Consider the following 18,217-nt stretch of genomic DNA (forward strand, 5'->3'; position numbering starts at 1 on the left):
GTTAAAATTATTTAATGTTTTCCTTTTATTTTGTTTCCGTTCTATGTGTTAAAATTATCATTTCTTTTTAAGGAATGCGCATTTTTAATGGTTACTAACTTTAAGTGCTGTTTCTTCAAACATCGTATCAATGTCATTTGTTACATTTGCCGTCATTCCGACCTCCCCTGACCGTCGTATATTGTAATTCACTAACTGTGTGGTAAGGGGTCCAAAAGATGGTCCACCATCATAGATTGTACCATTGAAAAGCAAACCAGTTCCTCCCGTTATGTTGAAATTGATTGTACTCAAAGCGTATGTTTCCATGATTTCTGTAAATACATATGTATATGAAATATACGAGACGTTTTGTAGCTTGGTTGATTTCCCAAGAATATTTATAAATGTTCCATTAAATAAACAACTTTATTGATAGAGTTAATTTTGGTCATAAACCATAATAGAATATTGCAGTTTTTTTTAAATATATACATTCTCTGTGGACATTGATGTATAAACCGAAAATTAAGGAAATGTGGCATTAGAATGAATTAAAAAGTTGTAAAGAAACTTCAAATCTTGGTAGCAATTGACGTTATATCTTTCTTAAGTGTAGTCTGTTTTTATCTTTGACTTACCCTTTGCTGGTACTATTTTGAATCCTGTCATTTTAACTGGTGCTGTATAAACGCTATCATATATGTCACTGGTCCCACAAAACTGTGTTATATCTCCTGGGCATGTTACATCACATATTCCTGGTGCTGAACTAGTAATGGTCTGACCACATAAACATACCTTCCCTGCCGTCAAACCAGCATATCCGTAACCTTGACGGCCACATAAGTTTTCACATTCAGTTGCATCAATGGAAGATGGGTCATAGTTACCGGGATTAACATACAATTCTCTCGAGACCGGCGAGTCTTGGTAACATCCTTGATATGCTGTTTGTGTCAAAATAAAGACAAGTTTCAAAAGTATAAAGAATCAAGAAAAATGCTTTCCAATTAGAACAACTAAATAAATGTATTTTTCGTAAAACAAAGGGAACTTCTTTTATCGTGGTTCCTTATATTTATTTGTGTTTAGAAAAGTATGTGTTAATTTTAACTATATAACTGGATATTGATGTTGTTATTTACTAAGAAAGTAAAGGACTTTTGGATCTGTCAATTGAAAAATGTAATGTTTATTGCCCTAAACTAAGATTAATTAAAATACAAGGCAATATTAAAAGATACAACTTTTTCAGATGCGATTTCTTGTTTTCGAAAAAGCCTTTGTCCATGTTTCATAAAATTCTATGTATATCTAACAATGTCTAAAACATTTCATCCCAAACTGTTTGCAAATGTAAACTGCAAAACACTATATCAGTATGATATAAAATACTGATAAATGACAAAATTTACATTTTAAAAATTTGGTTGCAGCCGGTGGATGTCGATGAGAACGGACGTGGAATTTTTGCAGAGAGAATCCATCAACATCATCCAAATTAGTTTTCTAAATTTTATCATCTATAGATTATATTTTTTCAATTTCGGTCATTATTTTCTTGTTGAGGAAAACCTCTGCAGATATGTTCTGGTTTGTTTTAGACATGTGCTGACCATATGGGATCAATTAGTAGTTTCCATTGGAAGCTACCAGACCTATCATTTGAAGTATGAGAGTTCTTGTTGTTCTCCTAATGTATCGGTAGTTTCTTTCCGAGATCCTTTTTAGTAGGATTTCCGGCCTGGCTGGGTAATTGGGTAGGCAAATGCTCATATTAATCTGTACCGATACAGGCTCAAAATGTCCTCCTTTATACGCCATAACTCATGGTGGTGATCCTTATACAGGATGTTCAAACGGCGACAACAAGAAGAAGACAAGAAGACTTTATGTGTATCTCTTGAGTTAGAAAAAAGAAAATTCTAAGAAAGTTTGGCAAAGTCAAAATGTCAAAAAAAAACTTAACATCCAGCTGCATCTAAATTTTAACTGCAAAAACCTAGGCTAACACCTTTTATAAGTAAAAAACGGTAAAATGATAAAACAAGATTATAAAATTTGTATCAGCATACTGTAATTTGATCATAAAAACCTTAGATGTCTTAGTTTCATGAAATTCATTTTGAAGGTTTGGCAAAGATAATGATGTCCAATTAAAGCAAACTTTAACAACAGACTGAACCCTAATATTGACGACGCCGCCGATGACGGAATGTATAATCTCACATACATGTAGATCGTGCTTAGGTGACAAAATATCACAGACTCGACGAAAACGGATTTTTTTAATTACTTTTGAATCATTAATAGTGAAACAGGATCGCATTCTAATTTTTAATATATTGGTTTGATTATTTAAAACAAACAAGTGTCGTCTTTCCAATATTACATGCACGAATGAATGCTTTGTTCTGGGGTTATTTGTAAAAGTTGATATTTTGTAATCAGTGGCGTTACTATACACATATTCTATACATATAGGAAGATGTGGTATGAGTACCAATGAGACAACTCTCCATCCAATAATAACTTATAAAAGTAAACCATTATAGGTCAAGGTGCGGCCTTCAACACGGAGCATTGGCTAACACCAAACAGCAAGCTATAAAGGGCCCCAAAATTTACTAATGCTAAACCATTCAAACGGGACAACAAACGGTCTAATCTATATAAAAACGAGAAACACGTATGAACCTTTTTCTTTTTCTTGTAGGTCGTTTTTCCCACCTCTTAGCCCTTATTTTTGACAAATTATGCACAATTCTAGAAGTGTTTTCTGTTTATCATGATATGACTATTTATCAAGAACATACAGGAGATCAATTTAAAAAAAACAACTAGTTCTAATCATATTTTAACATGCTTTGTAAAACATGTGCCCTTTTTGTTTTATTGTTTTACTTGTTCAAAAGGGGGCAAAAGATACCAGAGGGGCAGTCAAGCTCATAGAGCGAAACTAAACTGACAACGCCATGGCTAAAAAGTAAAAAGACAAACAGACATATAATAGTACACAAGACACAAAATAGAAAACTAAAGACTAAGAAACACGAACCCCACCAAAAACTGGGGTTGATCTCATGTGCTCCAGAGGGGTAAGCAGATCCTGCTCCATATGTGGCACCCGTCGTGTTGCTCATGTTATTACAAACCCGGTAAATATTCTAGTTCGGTAGGTCACATTCGTGGTAAAAATTGAAGTGGATTGTAGTTACGACATAAGGAACATATCCGATATCATCTGTGAAACGGTTATTCAGTAACAGTCAACCAACTCGTGATGGCGTCCGGTCAAGTTTACGAAGGGATTATTTCAACTTCAATATTTGGAACTCTTGGTTTAATAGCTTCCTTGTGAGCAGCAATCCTTTATCAAGAAAAATCATAATAGGAAATACAAGCCCGAGAATATCGTATCAATTAAGAGATAAGTACTCCGTATGCAGGCGCTACTGGAATGTTGCTACGTAGAAATAGAATGTTCACAAGTTAAAAGCTGAAATCATCTCTTTTGTCGTAAAGTTTTGTTTTCAACCGACCATCATTATCAATTTCTATATGTTAGCCAAGATATGAGGCAGACTTAAATGTATCTCTTGTATCCTTTATTTCTAGTTCGATGCGATAGATGCGTTTAACATACCCTCCAAATTTAGTGATTTAGTGAGAGAACATCATCTATATAGCGGAAAGGAAAGTTAAGGATATTGCTAACTTCTTATATTTCTTTCTAAGAAGTTCCTGTATGAGGTAAGCCTGATAATCATAACGAAACAAGTCGTCAAGAAGAGGGGCACAATTGGTTCCGATTGGAATGCCTGTTAGTGTTCATCATATGAATAGCTGCACTGTGAGGGTTTTGTGACATATGGTATAGAAAGAAATAATTTCACTTTATAATAACAAGAAAACAGACCAAGTAATGTTCCTTTGATACTGGATTTAGTCCGACTGAGTCGATTAGATAAACTTATTGACTTTCGCATGTGTACACAAATATTTATAAATATCAGCAGGTATTGTGTACAAGTTCCATGAACTAGTTTTTATATTGGGTTTATTTAAAAAAAATTCTTTGAAACTGAAGCAAATGCAAACGATCAAATTTAAACAAAACATTACACCATTGCATGAAAACTCGTGTAAATACTATCATGATCTTTGAATAAAACATATACAAATTTTGTAGTAAAGTTAATTACTGTGTTATCATTGACGATCTTTTATTAATAACATAGTTCCAGAAGTATCAAAATAGCAGCCGTATTACGATACTGCTCGAAATATAATTTTATTAACTATTGGTTGATCACTTTGACCTAAATTGATCATTTAAAATAAATAGATATCAAAACTTTATTTAAACAATTAGGATGGTTAACTTTTCAATCAAGAATCACATATCACAAAGGAGTATTAATGTTTAAGTGTGTAAATAGTCTTGCACCTGATTATCTTTGTCAATTATTTAATAATAACCAAAATGTTAATGCAAGATATTCTTTGCGTTCATCGGACAATAATTGGCTTTTCATATCACGCCCGAGAACAAATCTTATGAAAAAAACATTTCAATATTCTGCTACATTTCTTTGGAACAGTATTCCTGTTCAAATAAAAAAGATAGAAGCAATAGAACAGTTCAAACAAAGTTTTTATAATTTCTTGTTTCTAAACTAAAAATGTACTTATTACCTATTAAATAAAAGTCCATACATTTATCTTGTACATCTGACATTAACAAAATACGTTCATGAACCTATTATTTATGTTTTTCGCCTTTTGTTTTGCATAAAAAGTATGTATGTAAATGTATATATTAAATCATTGTATATTTTGAATTATTCAGAGAGCATCAGGGGAGATTAGTATTGTACTAACTGATTTTACCCTCTTTAAATAAAGTATTTATTTATTTCTATATTTAAGAAGATATGGAATAAGTCAGCCAATGAGACAGCTCTCCATCCAAGTGTCATAATTTGTAAATGTAAACCATTCTAGAATAAGTCTTGAATACAGAGTAGTAAATATTGTGAACTAATGAATATTTACTAAATAAAATCCAATTTCAGACTTTTTCGGTAATATCAAAACAAGAACAAATAAAATTTTAAAATCTTACCGGCATAAATAAATTTGACTCTCCCAAGTAGTAATGCTGTTTGAACGATCTGAAAATAATAAGAAAAAGCATATTATATGTATTTAAACTATAGTCGGCCGACCAACTGTTAAGGACAAATTATATTTTAAATGAAAAAAGTGAGGACAGTAGGGTCAATCCACTAATTCACTTACTCCAATTTAAAAAAGCAGCCTTACTCTGACACGAAATGGTCATTTTTCATGTCATTAGATATGCGTGCCAATGAGACAACTCTCCATCCAAGTCTCAATTTGTAAAAGTAAACCATTAATGGTCGAAGTACGGTTTTACACGTGGAGCCTTGGCTCGTATAAAACGGTAAGCTATAAAGGGCTTCGGAAATTACTGGTGCAAAACCATTAAAACGGGAATACAACGGTCTTATCTATATGAAAAAAAACAAAAACCACTAATGAACCACATCAATAAGCGAAAACTACAGTGACTGAACATTCAAATACTGACTTAGGACAATTGCAAACAAATGCAGCGGGTTTACACGTTTGAATGGGTACCAAACCTTCTCCCTTTTCTGAAACAATAGTATAACATCACAACATAGAAAGACACACTATAAAATATCATTTGAAATGGCTTAACTACATCAAAAGACATAAAACACAAGTAAAAATACACTGAACAATAAATTTGAACTATGACACAATGTAAATACAAAAAACAAAAACATAAGGGGTGAATAAATATAGGCAAGAGTAGTATACCGCTGTGAGATGATAAACAATTTTAGAACCTTGAACAAAAATCCGCCAAATAGAGTAATGTACACAGTTAAATGAAAATGATTTTGTTGGAAGGTATACATAAACGGAGGACAGAAATGGGTTTTACAAAATAAATAATTTTATTGTTTATATGAAAAAGAATTGAAAACTTATATGCATACCAAACACCTTTAAAACCTGGTATATATTAAAAATAGAGAGACAAGACAAAAGGCATTGCACATAGTATCAACATTTGAAGGAACACAGAAAGAACGATTTGGGAGTACACGTAGTTACTGACAGCTAGTTAAAGACGAAAACAATTGATATTAAAAACGCATGCATCAGAGACTAAAATCAACGAAAAGTCATCCCAGGGATCTAGTATTGTAACGTCCTGGAAAGTCAAAGAAGACATGACTTGTTAAATGACAAAAATAAAGTATCGATAGGCAGTAGGATAGTTAGGAGTTAACATCTTTATACCTAGTTATACTCATTGTTTACTTAACCCCAAATCTTGAGCACTAGTACATCAGCTCAACATAAAAAAAACTGTACAAAAAATTAAACGAAAGGAAATTAAAAAACAGAGGCAAACGATAACTTCGCAATTATCGGCCCCTGTCTTGGGACAAGCTACTACAGAATGTGGCAGGATTTTAATAACATGTATGAGAGCGCCCAATCCTGCTCTGACCTTACCGCAATCGAGACAGATCACGTTATGACACTCCGCGTTGCGCGTTTAACCAATTCGAATTGTATATATAAATCTAAAAAAAAAACAAATAACGGAGCCTATTGGAATTTAAAAAAACTAAACGAAAAATGGAAAAGTTTAATTGCAGGTTAAACAATATATGAACATTGTCGCTAACTCAAAATAAATGTTTGTACTAGTGACAAAATAGAAGAAAAGCACGACGAGCCTCGAAAAAAATAATTTTAACTTTTCTAACAATGATCATATGTTGTATATATATATAGTTGCAAATGATTTGCCAAATTTACTACATTACATAATATTTCGACACATGCTGTGATTATCTTTCATATCAAGTGAGAGTTATAAATACATGGCATATTCTCAATAATTCATTTAAGTACATACCATGGTTTAAATAGAATCTTAACTCAATGCTATTGACAGCAGAATACAAACCTCCCTATGCCAATTTAGTTCATTAGCCGTGCAAGTAAACAAACACAATTAAAACCTCATATGTAGTCCATCTACCAACAAGATGGTAACTAAATTGAAAAAGGAAACATGGCACTTAATATTGAATATTGGATATGGAGTCAAAATATGTGTGATACTTCATGTATATGTATAGCTGTAACCAAGGTATTGAAACAGCTGTTGTTGGATACTGCCGTAAAATAAAAGCAACAGCAAAAGTTAATGTCAACACTCCTTATAGGTTTCATGAAGAATTAGAAATACTTGTGAGAGTCCAGAAGGTCACATAAATAAAAAAAAAACATTTCAATTTTATATATAAATTGACGAATATGGGACTTTTAGCAGTCGAAATTACGTAAACTTCGGAGTGAATAGCTCAAGCTGAGCATTCATTAGAGACATGCATTCCAAAATATTATCCTGTAGTAAAACAAGAAGACAAAATGTTTTACCACTGTATGTTATTGTTGTTGTTGTTGTTAATAAAGCAGTACGATTCAGTTTTACCACTGCATGTTATTGTTGTTGTTGTTAATAAAGCAGTACGATTCAGTTTGATTTCAGAGATACTATTTTAACCAAAAATGTATTAAAAAAAAATACCGAACACAAATATAAATATAAAAAGGGGAAACTCAATAAAAGCTTACGAATTTAAACGTTACACTTTATCAACAAACGGAATGAATGGTAAACAACTGTCATATTCCTGACTTGGTACAGACATTTTCTGAAGATGTTGATGGGTTAAATCTTGTTCTATAGCTAGCTGAAAATCCACTTGTATGACAGTTTTTATAGTTCCTTTATAGATATTAAGAAAAAAATGGGCGTGAAATTCAAACAGACAGAAAAATACAGCCATAACTGCAGATAATAAGACTAAGCTCATTTAAGAAAAACTAGAAACAATTGGTTTACCGACAAAAAAGCGTTCAAGGTTTCCCTTTAAAAAAATTGTTCAGAAGAAATTAAACAGTAAAATAAAAAATTAAAAATTAAAAAAGCAAAAACGGCAAAACAATATGATAAAGATATAAAAGATGTGGTATGAGTGCCAATGACACAACTCTCCATCCAAGTCAAAATTAATAAAAGTAAACCAGTATAGGTCAAAATACGGTCTTCAACACAGAGCCTTTACTCACACCGAACAGCAATCTATAAAGGGCCCCAAACATTATAAGTGTAACACCATTCAAACGGGAAAAAAAACAACGGTCTAATCTATATAATAACCGAGAAACGAGAACCACTCATGAACCACATAAACAAACGACAACCACTTAAGGAAATATTATCACAAGTGAACAGACACTAACGAATAAATTTGATCTATAATACAATGTTGATAAAAAAAGGCAATAGAATAAGGGATGAATTATTTACACTAGTATACCGCTGTGAACTGTAAAAACAATTTCAGAACCTTTAACAAAACTCCACCATTTGCAATAATATTATACACAGGTAAATAAAAATGATTTTGTTGTAAGGTACACACTTAAATGAAAAATGGAAATATTTTTTACAAAATAAATAATTTTATTGTTTATAGGACGAAGAATTGAAAACGTATATGCATACCAAACACTTATCAAACCTGGTATATAGGTCAAATTAACAAGAAAGAACGATTTGAGAGTACTAGCAGTTACTGACAGCTAGTTAAAGGCAAAAACAATCGATATAAAAACATCATGCTTGAAAGACTAAAATAAACTAAAACTCATCCCAAGGATTTAGTATTTTGATGTCATGAACAGTCAAAAAAGACATGACGTGTGCAGTGCCAAAAATAAAAATATCGACAGGCAGTTATATAGTTAGGAGTTAACCTCTTTATACCTAATTATACTCATTGTTTACTGAAACTAACCATCACGGTGATTCAACATGTTAGCGGGCGCATATTCTCTCAAAATCTTGAGCACTGGTTCGTCAGCTCAACATAAATAAAAACTGTACAAAAAAAATAAACGAAAAGAAATTAAAAAACAGAGGCAAGCGACAACCAAGCAATTACAGGTTCCTGGCTTGGGATAAGCACATGCATAATGTGGCAGGATAATAATATTATGTTTGCGAGCGCCCAAACCTGCCCTTATCTTACCGCAATCGAGACAGGTCACGTTATGGTTTCTCCGCGGTGCGCGTTTAACCAATTCGATTTTTATATTTAAAAAAAAACAAATAACGGAGCCCATTGAAATTTAAAAAAAAAACGAAACGAAAAATAATTAATTGCAGGTTAAACACTATATGAACATTGTCGTTAACTTAAATAAATGTTTGTACTGTTGACGAAATAGAAGAAAGGCACGACGAGCCTCGAAAAAAAATGATTTTATATGTTCTATATATATATATATTCATATATTTGAATATGATTTTCCACATTTACTCCAATACATAATATTTCGACACATGCTGTGATAGACAATACGTGGCATATTCTCAATAATTTATTTAAGTGTATATCATGGTTTTGATAGAATCTTAACTCAATACTATTGACAGCAGAACACAAAGATTTGAGTTAGTCTGAGTACTTTTCAGTACGAGAAAACCCAAGCATCCTGTATTTGCATTAATTCGTTGTAACTTAGATGAACTACAGACTGGTGTGAATTATTCTACAAGAATCAAATGTATAGTCATATCCCTGCTACAAACATTAGTTGATATGAACAATTTTTATGTTATGGCATAGGTTGAAGTAAGCATATTAATGTTAATATCATCATACATAAAAAAAAACATAACAATTGAGAGGTACAAAAGCCAGTACAACAGATCAAACTAATACACAACAGCATACTGTTCCTAATGATAAAAGACGTATAAATACAAATAGCCTGACTCGGTGAATACAGTCATATATATATTTATAAGATGGGCTGACCAATTTTACGTGCGCACTAAATTCCCAATGCCAAATTGATCATAAGTGCATGTAAATAAACACCATGAAAACCTCATATGTAGTCCATCTACCAACAAAATTGTAACTGAATTGAACTAGAGGTTCTTAAGAGCCTGTATCGCTCACCTTGGTCTATGTGCATACACGTATTAAACAAAGGACACAGATGGATTCATGACAAAATTGTGTTTTGATGATGGTGATGTGTTTGTAGATATTACTTTACTGAACATTCTTGCTACTTACAATTTTCTCTATATAATATACTTGGCCCTTTAGTTACACAGAGGAAAGTATTTTGTAAAAATTTACAAAAATTTATAAAATTAATGACAATTTTTAAAAATTGACTATAAAGGGCAATAACTCTTTGAGAGGGTCAACTGACCATTTAGGTCATGTTGACTTACTTGTAGATCTTACTTTGCTGAACATTATTGATGTCGACAGTTTATCTCTATCTATACTAATATTCAAGATAATAACCAAAAACAGCAAAATTTCTTTAAAAATTACCAATTGTGGGGCAGCAACCCAACAACTCATTGTCCAATTCATCTGAAAATTTCAATGCAGATAAATATTGACTAGATAAACAATTTAACCCCTTTTCAGATTTGCTCTAAATGCTTTGGTTTCAGAGTTATAAGCCAAAATCTACATGTTACCCCTATGTTCTATTTTTAGCCGTGGCGGCCAGGCCGGGTCATCGGACACATTTTTAAACTAGATACTCCAATGATGATTGTGGCTAAGTTTGGTAAAATTTGGCTTAGTAGCTTCAGAGGAGAAGATTTTTGTAAACGTTAACAGACGACGCCGGACGCAAAGTGATGAGAAAAGCTCACTTAGCCCTTCAGGCTAGGTGAGCTCATAAGGAAACACGGCACTTAATTTTGAAAACGGAGTTAAAAATTTGTGTGGTACGTCATGTAGCTATAACCAAGGTAGAAAATATCGTTTAATAAATTCAACAACAGAAGTTAAAGTCAAACTCCAAATAGGTTTTATGAAGACTTACCTAACAGTTATTTCAAATCGGAAATACTTGTGAGAGTCCAGTAAGTCACATTAGAAGAAAGAACTATTGCAAGTTCATATGTAAATAAACTTACCAAAGAGACCAGGATTAAATTTTGTATTTACGCCAGACAAGCTCTTCGTCTACAAAAGACTCATCAGTGACGCTCAAATCCAAAAAATTTAAAAGGCTAAATAAAGTACGAAGTTGAACAGCATTGAGGACCAAAATTGCTAAACGTTTTGCCAAATACAGCTAAGATAATCTATTCCTAAGATAGAAAAGCCTTAGTGTTTCAAAACTTCAAAAGTTTTGTTAATAAGATAATTTATAAATATGACAATATCAATGATAATTCATATCAGCACAGAAGTACTGACTACTGAGCTGGTGATATAAATTGACGAAACGGAGATTTTAAGCAGTCAAAATCACGTAAACTTCGGAGTAAATAGCTTAAGCTGAGCATTCATAAGAGACATGCATCCCATGTAATAATATAATATCTTGTAGTCAAACAAGAAGATATTGTTAAGAAAGCAGTACGATTCAGCTTGAGTTCAGAGATTAACGTGCTTTGATAAAAAATTTGATATTTTTTTTTTAAATACCGAACACAAATATAAATTTAAAAAGAGGAAAATTAATAAAACCTTACAAATCTAAACGTTAAACTTTGTCAACATACGGACAGAAGGAAAAAAACTGTCATATTCCTGACTTGGTGCAGACACTTTCTGAAGAAATTGGTGGGTTTAACCAGTATTACAGTTTTTATAGTTCCTTTATATCAAAGAAAAATGGGTGAGCCACCAAAACAGACAGAAAAACGACAGCGATCACTGCAGATAATAAAGAATTAGTTCATTTAATAAAAAAACAATTGGTTAGCGACAAAAAAGTAAATATAAAGATGTTAATATCATTATACATTAAGAATAATTCATAACAATTAAGAAGTACAAAATGTACCAAAAAAAACCACCACAACAGACCAAACCAACCAACCACCAACAGCCTACATTTCCTAATGATAACAGACGAACTCTAATTACCTGACTCGGTGACTAAATATATATTTATGGGTTGAACAATTTTTACATGCGCACAAAATTCCCCATGCCAATTTAGTTCATAGGCGCATATAAACACAATGAAAGCATCATATGTAGCCCATCAACCAAACACGATAATTACTAAATTGAACAAGGAAATACGGCACTTAATTTTGAAAACGGAGTAAAAAAATTGAGTGATACTTCAGGTAGCTTAAATAGGGAGAAACAGCTGTTGTTAGATACTGCTGTTACATATAAGCAACAGTCAAAGTCAACAAACTTATAGGTTTCATCAAGACTTACCTAACAGTTATTTCAAATTAGAAATAATTGTGAGAGTCCAGAAGATCACATAAAAGGAAAGAACCTTTTCAGATTCATATATAAAATGACGAATAGGACACTTTTTGCTGGTCGCAATCACTTAAACTTCGGAGTGAATATCTCAAGCTTAGAGACATGCATTCCAAAATAATAGTAATACAATGATGTAAGACAAGAAGACAAAATGTTTTACCGCTGCATATCATTGTTAATAAAGCAGTACTATTCAGTTTGAGTTCAGAGATTGACGTATTTTTACAAAATAAAATGTTAAAAAAAATTGTATAAATTAAAAAAAGGGGGAAAGTCTATAAAAACTTACAAATGTAAACGTAAAACTTTATGAACAAACGGAATGAAGGGAAAACAACTGTCATATTCTACTTGTTACAGACATTTTCCGAAGATATTGGCTGGTTAAATCTTGTTTTATAGCTAGCTAAATCTTCCACTTGTATGACAATTTTTTATAGCTCATTAATATTAAACAAAAATGAGCGAGGAAACCAAACAGACAGAAAAACGACAGTAATAACTGCAGTTAATAAGAAATCGCTCATTTAAGAAAAATTGGTAAGCGATAGAAAAGCGTTCAGTGTTTCTCCTAATAAAAAAAACTCGTTCAGAAGAAATTAGACAGGAAAAAAAAAGCAAAAACGGCAAAAAGATATAAATATAAATTACCAAACGCGATAAAAGAAATATCAGCTAAAACAAGCATGATATATTCAACGAAACGAGCTAAGTTATCATTTTCACATTTCTCATTTTCGCTACGAATTTCAAATCATAAAATGAGTTTTAAAAAAAAGATATATAAGAATGTAATATAAGTGAGGCTGCTACGGAGATCATAACAAGTGGTTAAGCCAAATATTATAATTGAGTCTTAAATAAAAATTCTATTAAGTCCAGAGTTTTCACAGCTCATACTAGATTGTCTTTTCGGTTCTAATAGCTTTAAAATAATCATTTTGAAACAGAAATACAACAGCATAAATGTATAAGAAAAATTATGCATCTACTTACTACTTTTAATTTATATATAGAGCGATTTTTTTCTTCTTTATAAGAAAGTAATATTCACATAACTAAATAATTCTTTTTAAAGCCTTCATTTGCATTGACATACAATATCAGTAACACACCAAACATCTCTATGAAACCTTCAGTGTCTATTTTTAAACTCCTGGCTGTCTGAAATGTTAGATGGTAAATGATTGCAAATATATAACAGAAAATACTGACCAAAACAAGATAACAGCGTGCATTCATAACTGCAGTAAGAATCCTTACTTTGTCTAGGTTCTCTATAAAATAAAGTAACTAACTTAAGTTTTGCTTCTTTAAATTGTTTATGTACGCAATCGATTTAGAATGTTTAAAAGAGACAATGATCTAACAATTTTTATGAATTATGTCAATATTCCATATGAACAATATATTGACATTTCATTTAACAGCTCCTAATCAATATATCATAACAATTAATATTATTATTTCATGTTCAAAAACTTCTAGATCTTTTTTACGTTTTTTGTTATATGAATTCGAAGAATTGGGTCTAGATCCAAGGTAACAGTTTAAGGCCGCCATAAATGAGAGTAGGCTTTGCAACAAAGATAATATCGTTTACATTGGTACTAGGGCGTACTAACACGTTTAACACATTTTTTTCTAATTTTCTGTCATGCATTTAAACTGGTTCTGACCCGTTTCAGATATGTTTTACTAAATCACATGTTGATTTTCTCTTCTGTAATTTCCCGCCATATCCATTCCCTAAGCATTTGACATTAAATCATAAGTAAAAATGATTCTTTTGACCGCGTTGACCTCAAGATGTGTCTACTCTGAGTTGGTTTTTTTTTTTAATTTTGAAAATTTTAAAATTAGCAATCTCGAGTTGATTGATATCGTAGTCTTGGAGGAGATTTGGTATGATTGACCAACCCAGACAATAAGCTAATTACTGCTTTTCAGGGGTATCATTTGCGCCAATCTTTTTGTTTCAAATGTATCAATTGCGCCAATGTTATGAGCTCATTTGCGCCAATCTACCTGTACACATTTTTATCATACAAATTAATGATAAATATATATTTGATGATAGTGTTTTGGTCCCTCAATCCTTATGTGTTGAAATCCTATCTACCGCAAGACGTACCAATTATGGAGCAGACGCAGATACCTACTGCGTGTAATGCTATAAATTCCAGCCTTTAATATAATATTTATTGTACAGAGTTTCATTTTTAAGTGTTCTATTAGAAATGACTCTAACTCCGCCAGTGTAAACAACCGATCCCGAGCCCGGATAAAGGATAAAGGAGGAAGCAAGACATTTTTTCTTTTAATTGGTGCAATCATACATTTCATTTTTGGTGCAAATGATACTATGTAATTTTGAAACAGGTGGCGCAAACGTAACATTGGATAAACAAAAATAGTTGCGGCGCTAAAGGATGCATTTTTGCGCAAACGGATTTCTCACTAAAATAAAATGAAAACCTCTTTTATGATACAACCACGAAATAGCGTGTTATTTGATTTCTTAATGCATTTTTGCGACGTTATAACGGAAAGCGCATGCAGTCACGACGAATTTTATTGAGAAATGGGAAAACAAAACAAAAATGTTGACATGACTTTTCATTGCATGGCTGTTGCAGAAACGTGTTATTATAAGAATTGAATACTACTTTTTTATGATGTTATAGAGTTGTAAAAGCGTTTGTCGGGAGTACATGTTTTGTATGAAGCGCCTTTTAAAGGGTTTTTGCTCAACCTTTTTACATTCCAATAGAAAAAATACGAAAAGAAGCATCCAATTCATAATCAATATTTTTTACTATTCCTCAATACTAATTATGATAATGTAGGACTAAATAAAACTCATCATCAAAGTTACAAGACTTATAATTTTGTACACCGAACATGCGTTTTGTCTACATAAGACTCATCAGTGACGTTCTATTCAAAACAGTTGAAAAGCCAACTCAAATACATTAATATCACAACAAAAGTTGTGCCAAATAAGTCGGACGTACATTTCTAACAGTGTTGTAGATTTGCCTCTCAATTTTATTGAGGTGCCTTGGTTTAGGAATAAAGCATAACACAATTGTGGGGAATTTTTTTTTCTAACGAATACAAATTTTAAGAAAAGAGCATTGTTTTACTTTGATTTTTAACCACTGTAGTATGTAATGTGGGATATGACGCATTAAAACCAGATCATTTTGGTCCGTAAAGGTTTCTTTTATAGGTAAAAGAAACTGTTAGGGATTCCGGATAGACATTTTAAAAAACATTTTACTACAAGCAAAGGCATACAGTTGGTACAATTGACAATAGTGCTTTTGTTTTTTCCTAACACAAATACAAATACAAACGAACAAAATATTCAAATTTTCAAACATGTTCAAAATTTCATAAAAAGGTCAAACAGATTTCTTATGCGTTGATAGAGCGTTATTTTTACTGGCACGGAACGTCATCGTCGTCATCAATACACAAGTCATCGTCACAGAATTATACGATTTTTCAAACCTTTTTTTTTTCTCTTTTTACTTTCTCTACTCTTTTTTTATCTATGAAAGCTAGTATTATATCATATAAACTGTTCGCTGTATATGCATGTCCATTATATTATACTATTATTCTAACTTTATATTGTATTATGGGGATGACTTCATAAGTATGAATTACTTGTGTCCAATCCATTTTGCTTTAATTCAGGAAATAGAATATGTTAAAACTAAAAAATAAAAACACAAGTAATTTTATTAACTAATCACAGTGCCCGTACTAGAGCAGAATAATTCCACTGAATTAATTATCACTAAAAGACAAAACATACAATACTTAATATGATTTGAATGATTGAGTTGATTATAACATTAAACAAAAATACACTTATTAAGGGGGGAAAATACAAAAAAAATACAAAACGGGAGAATAAAACCCAAATTACATACACACTGAAATATAAGTCAAAATGTCCAAGAGAAAATTGACATGAAATTTAAAACAAATTGGACTTGTGTCGGTAATTTGCATGTGCATTCTACAGATATATTAATGTTTCTACCTTCTGGTAGAAGTTTTGAATTCACTTTACTTTTGGAAGTAAATAAACTCATCATAGATATCAGGATTACATTTTGTATATACGTCAAACGCGCGTTTCGTCTACAAAAGACATGACGCTCGAATCCAAAAAAGTTAAAAGGGACAAATTTAGCTTTAAAACTACTTTGTGCAACTAACAGAAAAACAATGGATATGAGATATTCATCCATGACACAAAATCAGTAAATGAACAACAGAAACCAAAACAACACAAAAAGCAATCAAACAGTGCTTGTATCGCTGTTCTTTCACTCAAAGTCAAAACAAGGCATTTAAAACGAGGTAAAAAAAACTCTCACATCACAATTCAAGATGACCCCTAGTATATATGTAGTCCTGTATGCATAATTTTAGACCGACTTGAAAACTAAAGAATACAAATATTTGGTGTTTTCCTAACATCGGTCAGTTAGTACTGTGTTTGTTATAATCTTAATGTGCCATTTCAATACAAATATACCATTATCAAATTCAAATATAAACAACAGTACATTGTTAATACAGTTCAAACTGTTTGTCGAACTGGTAGGCTAAATTATTTTTAGAAAATTTATTTAAATAAACTACTATAGTACTTAAAACTTATGACTTTGAAGACATCGAATAATATTTAAGTTAAGTGGTGGACACTAACTGTGACTATGTACAAAAAGATTTTGTGTACATACAAAACCGTGCAACACATTTTCTCCTACCTACAGGAACATGGGACGAGTCTACGCTAATATAGAACAAGCGAACGATTCACAATTTCACAAAAATGCAAATGAAAAACAGCAGAAAAAAACATAACAGTTCACACCAAGACGAATAAATTCATAAAATAGAAAACACTATCGAAGCTAGGCAACCAAAATAGTTATTACAAAAGATAAATTCACACATGACATATGAAAAAAAAATATTCAGAGAAATACTTGAACTACCGAAACCAATTGTGACCGACAGATGTCATACAACAAGGCAAACAGATGTGAAATGATCAAATGGTGATATAAAAAGAAGATATATAAAAAAAAGAAGATACATACAAGATCGTGGAAACTTACAAACACAAAGTGCAAGTGTGCAGATACACGGCCGCGAATTTAGGATCACTTGATTTAAATATGACTCAAAGAGACTTCTTTCATGTCAAGTGTTCAATCCAGCTGCAAATTTCTGTACAATTCATGATTATTTTTTGCAGATTAATTTATTTTATTGTTTATAGGACGAATAATTGAAAACTTATATGCATACCAAACACTTATCAAACCTGGTATATAGGTCAAATTAACAAAAAGAACGATTTGAGGGTACACGATTTGAGAGTACTCGCAGTTACTGACAGCTAGTTAAAGGCAAAAACAATTGGTATAAAAACATCATGCATGAGAGACTAAAATCAACTAAAACTCATCTAAAGTATTTAGTATTTTAACGTCATGAACAGTCAAAAAAGACATGACGTGTGTAGTGCCAAAAATAAAAGTATCGACAGCCAGTTATATAGTTAGGAGTTAACCTCTTTATACCTAGTTATACTCATTGTTAACTAAAACTAACCATCACGGTGATTAAACATATTAACGGGCGCATATTCTCTCAAAATCTTGAGCACTGGTTCGTCAGCTCAACATAAATAAAAACTGTACAAAAAAATTAACGAAAAGAAATTAAAAAACAGAGGCAAGCGACAAACAAGCAATCACAGGTTCCTGGCT

This window comes from Mytilus galloprovincialis, chromosome 9 (genome assembly GCF_965363235.1).
Source record: "Mytilus galloprovincialis chromosome 9, xbMytGall1.hap1.1, whole genome shotgun sequence".
Taxonomy (NCBI): Eukaryota; Metazoa; Mollusca; class Bivalvia; order Mytilida; family Mytilidae; genus Mytilus; species Mytilus galloprovincialis.